This window comes from Nelumbo nucifera, chromosome 3 (genome assembly GCF_055504915.1).
Source record: "Nelumbo nucifera cultivar China Antique chromosome 3, China Antique-T2T, whole genome shotgun sequence".
Taxonomy (NCBI): domain Eukaryota; kingdom Viridiplantae; phylum Streptophyta; class Magnoliopsida; order Proteales; family Nelumbonaceae; genus Nelumbo; species Nelumbo nucifera.
Window position 1 is genome coordinate 49,190,631 of NC_142651.1, and position 9,808 is coordinate 49,200,438.

The window sequence follows — 9,808 nt, forward strand, 5'->3', positions numbered from 1 at the left end:
CAAGTCAATGATTCATTGACTAAATCAATGGTTTTTGACAAAAAAAATGGTTTTGGGGTTAAACGGAACCGATCAAGTGATCGATTCCTGGTTTTTTCAGTCCAGTTTTGAAAACATTGGTTGATCATGCCTTTAATGCCTAAACTTGCGAATGACCTCACCTCAATGCGACTAACAATATTTTTTTTTTCTTATTTTTTTGGTTGGTTGAGACACGTGCATTGTACATGCTTGATGGTTGGTTCAGAAATGCACATTGCACATGCCTGATCACTAGCCGAAACCGGATTCAGTCAACGCAAAGCCCATTGAACAACCATCATAGCCTTGCATTGAGAATATCTCCCCATGAAATACAGCATAGAAGTACAGAGATGTTCCCGATGCAAGGCTGTAAAGACTGTTCGAACAGTGTTCGAACAGGCCTTGCACTGATTGAAGCCGATCTCTCACTAGCCTTCTTTCTGCACCTAGAATTAATGAAAAAAGAGTTGGACCAGTGGGAGGCACGTTCCATGAGAATATATATCTCTCCTACTGAAGCTTAATTATTAGATATTAGAGGGGGTAGCAACTCGGGTTCGGGTTGGAAAATGCCAACCTTTGGATGCAACCCATTAAAAAAAAAATCGAGTTGAGAACAGACAATCCAGACATGGACAATCATAATATCCAAGTTGGGTTGCTCAAGATCCAGCTCCGGCTTGGGTGTGTTAATTTGGCTTATTTGGTTCAGTAACCCGATTGGATTATCTAAATAAGTGTATGTATATGTGTATGCACCTAGAGTTAGATTAATCAGTGTCTTAACTCAGACCGGACCGAATGGTCGAATGGTGACTTTTTTCGGATCTTGGTTAAATGACATTTTTCACGAATTAAATAGACCAACTGCCAAATTACCCAGTAAAATCGTGACCTATTGAGCATTTCAGTTTTTAGTCCGGTCCAAGTCTTATTGTAAGGAGGTGTTTGGCGCACTCAGTGCATCTTTGGGTTTGCAGGAAGGTTAAAAGATCAATTTAAAAATGCTTTTCCCACTTGATATTAGGTAGAAGGAAAGAGCTTAAGGTGTGTGGAAAGACCGAAAAAACCTAAAATTCACAAGCTTCAAATGAATCTTTTGGTCTTTCTTATGCTGAAAATAGCTTTCCCAGCTATTGTTAACAGCCTGGTGGATTAGGATGCAAGGGCCTGTTTGATGCGTCTTTCTACGCGGTCTTTCAGCAGTTTATAAGCCGGGCAAACTGATTTTCGGTCTATTTTTGTTTGGTTCGCGGAAGATCTAGCCACCAAAAGTTGGAGCGCTGAAAAGATACGAAAAACCCATTTTGGACTGATTTCGGAAAGCTCCAAATGAAGCTTTTCGCATATTTCACATTTTATTCTTGTGCAGAAAGACGTACGAAAAGATGTGCATCTGCCAAACTAGGTTCTGGCTGATCAGATCTTCATGCAAAAGTTCAATGTGCTTTTTGACTCTCAAAACTACCAAGACATCTTCCCAAAAAGATATGCTAAACCAGCGTCTTGAAAAATAAAACCCCAAAAGCTCATTCAATGTATTTTCGCATCTACTGAGCTATTGAGAGATCAACATAAAAAGACTTGCCAAACAACCTCTAATTTAAAACATGAGATCTAAATGGGGTAGGATTGATCTTCACTACTTGTGAGTTTGGGCCAGATTATCATCAATTAAGAAAGGAAAAGATTGGATCTTGTGGTGCAGAAAGATGTAAGAAGGGACAATCATTAATAGGTAGGAGTGTACCCCATCTTCAACATCTCCAATGGCTACAAAGTACATCACTGCAGAGAGAAAAAGGAGAAGAGTCCCTTTCATGTTGTCTTGAAAGCTAGGGACAATCCATGAGCCACAACCTTGTGGTTCTGTAGACAAGTCCAGAGATTGTCCTTTTCACATTCAAAAGTTCTGATAAGGCTGGTAATTGTGAATTCTAATGGCTGAATTTCCACAAATATAGCCTGTGGGTATTCTGAATTATAGCCATAGCTAGCAGCCAGCAGAATTGCAATTAAATGGTCCCATGTGCCCTCGCTGTTACATCACTGGCCTCATGTCTGGAAAGTAAAAGAGTGAGACCACACAACAACCTATGATGAACCACATATTCTATCAAGTACCAAATCCTTGTCTGTGGATATTGCTGGGTGGAAATGGATTTGAATTCCATTTCTGGCCACAGTTTGATGCCATTAAAATAACCAGCCTTCTAGGAGTTTCAAAAACAGATTTTACATCACTAAGCCTCTCCCTTAGTAAGTTAGTAGTCTTGGGTCATGTTTAGAAGCCTTAGGTCTATACCTCTCATTAGATGATCCTATTGAGATATTTAAGAGAGAGTATTTTATTTTATTTTTTTCTCTTCACAGTATGTATCTAAGCAGCTGTTGCAAGTTGAAGAGATCAGAAGGACCAGGGATAGAACAACAATGATATGGATATCTAGGTAGCGAGAAATGATTTAAGCGTTTCTAATTTAAGTTGATATGATAGTAATAAACAGTACAGAATGGCCAAACAGGATTAATTCATACAGTTGACCCCATATAGTCGGAATAAGGCTTAAATGATGATGATGATGATTATCATCTTAGACTTGTTGATTCCTAAGATAATTGTAGTTATCTCTTTGAACATGGCTAAAAGATTAAATAAAAGTTAAGAGAGTAAAGAAAATAGTCAAGTGAATGTTTAATTAGAGATAAATGGAGATTCAATCACTTATAAGGACTTTTCCTAGCATGATGGTCAGTATAATATTCACATATTGATATGGTCAATGGTATTTTCAGTCTAGCCATGGAGAATTAATAGAGGCCACTGATATATATATATATATATATATATATATATATATATATATATATATATATATATATATATATATATATATATATATATATATATATATATATATATATTTCATCAGCAAATGTTCATATATAGTTTATCAAAGCCATAACCAATTAAATGATTATTAGTAATTCTTTTTTCTTTTCAAAAAAATATAATTAAAAGAAAAGTTTTCAATATATATCATCAAATATGTAGGCTTTAAATCAACAATTCATACAATTCACACTCAGACAGAGAGAGAGAGGTAATGTTTGTGATGATTCTTTTTTGTATATATAGAAGAGAGAAGTTGGCTCTCAAATTTTTTACTTCTTTGTTTGTTCCCTTCTAACTTTACTCTTTCCGGCTGCATTTGGAAATGATGCAAATAAGTGTGAATGCAAATATGTAGAATGTGAAACGGTTTATATAAAAAATTGTAAAGTTGGGTTAGTTTTGCACTTACAAATTTACCTTCTTACCAAATAGACTTTTAGTTGTAATGGATGCAAATATGGATTTCAATAAAGCATATACTTTTTTTTTTATCAATAGCCCACTTGAATGCAAATTTACTTCTTTTTTATTGATGTACTTTTACATCTTATTGTCAATGTAAATATGCATTGGTTTGTCATTTGTCAATACATAAATGTAATGTTGTCAAACACAAGCAAAAGTGAACCTGAGTGCTAATTTACCCTGAACTGGGATTTACACTCCATTTGCATTGTTTCCAAACACAGCCTCCATGTATTCCATCTTTATTAGAGTATGGATCTTCCACCCACAACCTGACAACAGCTGTGCATTAGGAATATCTCAATTTTCATTCATAGGGAGATGTTCCCAATACACGGCTATAGTGTCTTGTAGGTACATGCATGTCGGTAGTGTTTTTGTTGGTAGTAGATCTGAGCTACCTTTAAATTTGTTCTTCTCAATTGGTTGCCCTTTGCTTTTCATATGTAATAAACATGCCATGTGTGAGCACCGCCATGTAGTTCACTTGGAGGTTGATATGGAACCACCACCCATCATTTGGTTAAATTGGGAGTGATGGATTACGGATGCAAATGGATTAGATAGGATTTGAGCTTGAATTCAGCTTGACTCAAAAGCTTAGATGTTTGAGTTCGGCTCAGCTTGAGCTCAATAGTTAGTCGAGCTTTACATAAAAAATAAAAATTATTTATTATTATGCATATAAAAATTAAAAATATCATATTTGAATCCCTCTTTCCAATGCTTAATGGAAGAGGGAGCTCCAATGAGCACCTTGGTATTCGGCCTGATCGACAAGTAATAATACCCTTGCTTGTGGTTCTTCAGCTGGAGAAATTGCCTAAGCATTGATAGGGTGATCTCTATCTCCTTAAGGGTGCAGTAGCAGAGCAGTTCGACCAAGTACTGAAACGAGTTCGACATCAACTAAACAGGCAGAACCTGGTACCACCTCAACACTGTCACTACCCCAGGGTGATCTCTAATTGCCTCTCACTCATATAGATTAAGGTAAAAATCTCTCTCTATTTTGTAACACACACAACTATAAGTTTAACTATTAACTTTCCAATTTTTTGAATATCAACAAAATTTTATTGATTTTTTTGAATTTCTTGTTGATGAGATCAATGACAAGTTTTAACATCTTTCCCTAAGTTCTCTATATTTTTTCTTGGCAAAACTAGTGAAATATTTCTAAAACTTCCCCATTTCTTCATGGCAAAATATCCACCAAAAGTGAAGAGGGAAATAGGAGAATTGTAAAGTAGGAAATAAAGATATAGGATAATTGAGAGTCTCACCAGTGTCACCACAAAGTGGAGGGAAAACATTTATCATCCATTCATCGTCTTATAAAGAGAGAATTCAAAGAAATCCCTATCATATCTCTTGAAACACTAATTTATTAAGAAATGACTATTCATAATAAAATCTTCTAAACATAGAATAAAGATAAATCTAAATACCTTATATATTCAATCAAATATTTTAACTAAAAAAAATTTTTGAACTTGTTCTATTGCTAGATCTCATTAGCTGTTAAACCAACTATTTGATTTGAAAGTTGAAAGCCTAAGTATTATGCATACCAAAGCCTTTCTAGCTTTAACCAGTCGCCTCAATGTTGGGAAAGATTTTTGCATCAAATGGAGTTTTGACAAAGGCTGTAAGCTTTCTGCAATTTTTTGAGTTCAATATATCACAAGTTGATATCTTCAAAAAATCAAACATATTATTGAGTTGCAAATGTCCACTAAAAGGGCAGCCCAGTACACGAGGCTCTTGCCAATGCAGGGTTTGGGAAGGGATGTCACAACCTTACCCTTGCATATGTCCACTACTAGTACTTATTTTCAAGCAATAGTTCTTCATGCAATTAGGTGACTTCAAGTTTCATCTAAGCAATCATGGATAGGAAAAAAAGCTAATTCATTTCCTGCTCCTTTTCAAATAGGAAATTGACCACAATAAACTTCTAATTGCTTTAGAACTAAGACAAACCTATAGATAACCTATAAAGGCACTTAAATAATGACTCTAATCTTACAATAACTTTTATAACCCATTACTAATCCTTCTAAAACTAAACAAACCAAAGATAATTCTAAGATGTACCAAAAAAAAAACTTAAAAATAAGACTGAAATCTCACATAGATTAACTCCCTATTAATATAACCATTATAACTCTCCCAAAACACATCAAATATACAAATATATTGGTCTAATTGGATAGATAATTCAATAGACTATTTAATGACACCAAAATCAAGTAAAACAAATAAATTTTGTCCTCTAAAAGTAGGCTGAAAGAAAAGGGATGTGATTAGAACCTTAACTTTCAATATTCTCTCTAAAGAAGAGACTTAAACTATTCATGACCATTCAAGATGATTAACCTCATTGCTAAGATAGTAATGAATTAGATCAGATGGATATGACTAGGGGTGGCCAAAAGTCGAGTTGCTTACGAGTTGTTCGAGCTCGGCTCGTGAAAAGCTCAACATGGCTTGGTCTAAACCGAGCTTCGAGCCTAACTTGAGCCTAATATATAAGCTCATTTGCTAATCGAGTCGAGCTTGAGCTTAATAAAGCTCGGCTCATAAGGCTCACGAGCCTAATCGAGTGTGTACATAGGGTATCACCTCGGCCACTAAGGGAGACCTCGACTCGGCACCTCGGCCACTAAAGGAGACCTCGGCTCAACACCTCAACAATTGAGGGAGACCTCAGCTTAGCACCTCATTAACTTAGGGAGACCTCAGCTCGACACCTCACCTGCTAGGGAAACCTCAGTTCGACACTTTTGGAATTAAAGTTTTCGATTAATGAAGTAAGCTAAAACAAAATCTTGCTTTTATGATAGGTAAAATGGTAGTGATTTAAAGTGAAACTCATAGGTGTTTGAGAGTGTCTTAGATTTGACCAAAAAGGTAAATCTTCAATCAGGTGTGTAAGATAGGAGAATGGGTTGGCCAATCTAGTGTCTCAAAATGGAATCGAGGTTTATCCAAAGGTTGAATGGTGTTTTCATGTGAAATTTGACAGGATGGTATAGGTTGGGTTGAAGGATTCAATGAAAGAGTTTGATTGGATCAGTGATATATTGATGGGAAGTTTTTAGTGTTTGTATTTTGGTCAATCAAGGATGTTAAAGTGGAATCTATGGTAAATGGATGGTAAGATCTTGGGGTTAAGGGATCAGATTTGGTATGAATGTGTATTTTTAATTTTCAAAATGTATGGTTGTGTTGGATTAGGTGGTAGGATTGTTGATGAGGGTTGAGCAAACTTGTAGATTAGGCGGTAAGATTGTATTTTTATGTCAAAATAGGTTTACTGGAAATTTTGGACAATTTTAGCATGTTTTACTTGTTTGTTGGATTTCAAGCAAGGTGAAGACTAAAGACCAAACAAAAATCGGATGCTAGCACCATGTGACTAGTAAAGGAGGTGGAAGAAGAGGAAGAATAACAACATTAGAACATTCTATACTCGTTTTTGGGTAATTTTAGCATGCTTTACTTGTTTATTGGATTTCAAGCAGGGTGAAGGGTGAAGACCCAACAAAAATCGGGTACTGGCACCATGTGAATGGTAATAGAGGAGGAAGAGAAAAAAGAACAATATTAGAATATATCCTCCAAAACATAAATATTTTCTCAAGCTCACTATGAATTTTAGACCTCAGGGCATTCTAGTATGGATGCATACTCTTATCCTTCTTATTGCAATGGAAGATATTATGTATTATTAGCATTACTGGGTAACAACCCGGAGATTATATAGGTGGCGGCTGAGATGACAGAAAGGTACTACCAATGGCTAAGAGCTAGTCTCCTTCAAGCTAAAACCTGAGATACTTGAACGCTTATCTTCTCTTATTGAGCTCTCTGGCTTATATTGAGTGCAATGAATGAAAGAGGGAATCTAAGACTCTAAATGACAATCGAAATTGTCCTGTTTTGCCATTCCGTTTTGTTTAGGCTACGTTTGGAAGGAGTACGAATACAAATTTTGTAGAGTGCAAAACAAAAAAGTTTGGTTCATGTGAGTAGGGCTGTTCATAAGAAGGTCCAACCCGACTAAACCGACCAACCCGGACCGACCCAACCCGAGTCATCTGGATTTTCATCAGCATCGGTCGGTTTCGGATTGTACAAATTCATAAACCGACCCGAATCGAACCGACTTAGTTCCTACTTAACTAAAAACTGAAATATCTGAAAATATATATTCCAATGTCTATATCTAAAAAATATATATTATGAAATATGTCAGATATATATTTCCAGAAAATATATATTCCAATATATTTGTATGTATATTTTTGTTTATATATATATATATATACATATTTCAGTTTTAAATATATTTCCAGAAAACTAGGTGGCCATGGGGGGCATGGATGAACTTAGAGCCGAAACCGACCCAACCCGACTCAAACCGACCAGGTCGGTTTTGCTTAACACTGGGTCGGTTTCAGTTTCCATCTCAGGTAACCCGACCAGGTCGGATCGGTTGGAAAAACCTCAATAAATCGACCCAACCCGACCCGTGAACAGCCCTACATGTGAGTGCAAAGTGGTTCAAGCTTTACACACCCACTTTGCACTTATCTCATTTGTTTTGAAAGATGCAAATAAGAATACAATTTTGTAGATGTTTGGCATTTTCATCAATGCAAATACAACTGTGTCTTGCTACGAAATGGTCTATCCCTGCATGTACAAAGTACAAACATTTCTTTTAGATGTTATAAATAGGACAACGAAGCTAGACTGTCTCAACTATACAAAATCTATTAGGAGTGGGTTGAAGACCAAAAAATAAAATTTAATTCACCATCCAATATATTCATCTGTGAGGGACAATTATCAAATGCTCCAGTCTCATTACTTTGATAAGCATCATCAATCATAGCTTTTGAAAAAAAATCATTAGTCCATTGCTGATAGAAGGAAGTATTTCCTGTTTGCTGTCGGTTGATGGAGATTGAGGTACTGCAAATACCTGATATATATATATATATATATATATATATATATATATATATATATATATATATCAAATTATTTGACACCAACTACTGCAAATACACCTGACTTTGATGAATCAACAGCAATACATGAAACCCTATCACCTGATACAAAACAAAGATGAGAAAGGAGAAAATAATCATTTTAAAGCTATATAATTGGATCTGTTGCTAGTGATTTGAATTAAACCACCAAAAGTGGCCATTATGGTCACTAAGGTGTTCATTTTGCTTGTGCTCAACAATTAAAGTTTATATTCATTTTGCATGTGGGAATAAACTATTAGGACTATTTTGTGATGGCATGATACCTATACTAGACATGATACATGCCCAACATGAGCATGAACTCTTGAAATATGTAGAATGATATGTTTTGATAAATCACATTAAAAAATCATATCCAGGATTTAGGAATTAGAGATTTGTATCCTTGTTTTCTACATCGGTCTATATCACTCATAAAAAAATATCTATGCCTGTATATATCTAGTCATCATATGGCCGAAGTGGGATTTAGAAATGAATAGTTGTGATCATGATCATGCCTTTGGTACACTGATTATGGTCATGCCTGTGGAAACAATATTTCTATTTTCTAAGTTTGCAAGTCTGCCATCATTAATGCAATTCTGAATGTTTCAGGCTTTCAGTCCATAACTTTGTAGGCACCTCGATTTTCTTGCTTTTTTTTTTTTGTTTGTTTTATCTGTTAATCTTGTGAATGTGTATTTCTATCTTTGTCACAGACTAAAAGCAGTTCTAGAAATGGATAGATACATGTCGGTAAAGCTCAGGATGTTGTTGCAAGCATGCTAGCTAAAGGCTCAGCTATTGGACAAGATGCCATGAATAAAGCTAAAGCATTTGATGAAAAGCATCAATTGATAAGCAGAGCTAGGGAATTATGGGATTTGAGTTGTGTGTAGACCCATTAGGTTTTTGATCAAAAGTAAAATCACAATGTACTTCATTAATTCTTTAAATGTGCAGTAGAATAGACATTTGGCTCCAATTCTAGCGTTACCCTATTTCAAATGGTTACATTTGTTTGCATATTTAGGGCCCCTCAACAACAGCTGATGTGGCTGAATTGAATGGATCATTGTTTTTTGTGGGTGAACTAGTCATATAATAAAGTGTCAGTATAATAGTAATCAACGCAATATGCCATGTAGCAATTAAAAAGCTCACAAACTACTTAATCATTAAAACACAAAAAAATAAAATAAAATAATGAGTCATTCAGTTCAGCTTCAACCATTATCAAACAATCCTTAGTTTCCATGAATCTTTATGCCTATTTTATGATTATCTAAAATCTAGTGCACCTTCTATAAGGTTTGCATAAAGTTCTGAAATCTTTAAGTACTTGGTCTCCATACTATTTCCATTCCATTCT

The 9,808-nt window shown here is 35.3% G+C and overlaps 1 long non-coding RNA gene across 1 annotated transcript; it reads left to right on the plus strand.

The window, feature by feature from the left end:
* The first annotated feature begins 3,966 nt into the window (after positions 1 to 3,966).
* Positions 3,967 to 9,462, plus strand: LOC148801205 (uncharacterized). The gene is made up of 2 exons (XR_016083779.1): positions 3,967 to 4,378; positions 9,156 to 9,462. It is a non-coding gene; the product is annotated as an uncharacterized LOC148801205 (long non-coding RNA).
* The last annotated feature ends 346 nt before the right edge of the window (positions 9,463 to 9,808 follow it).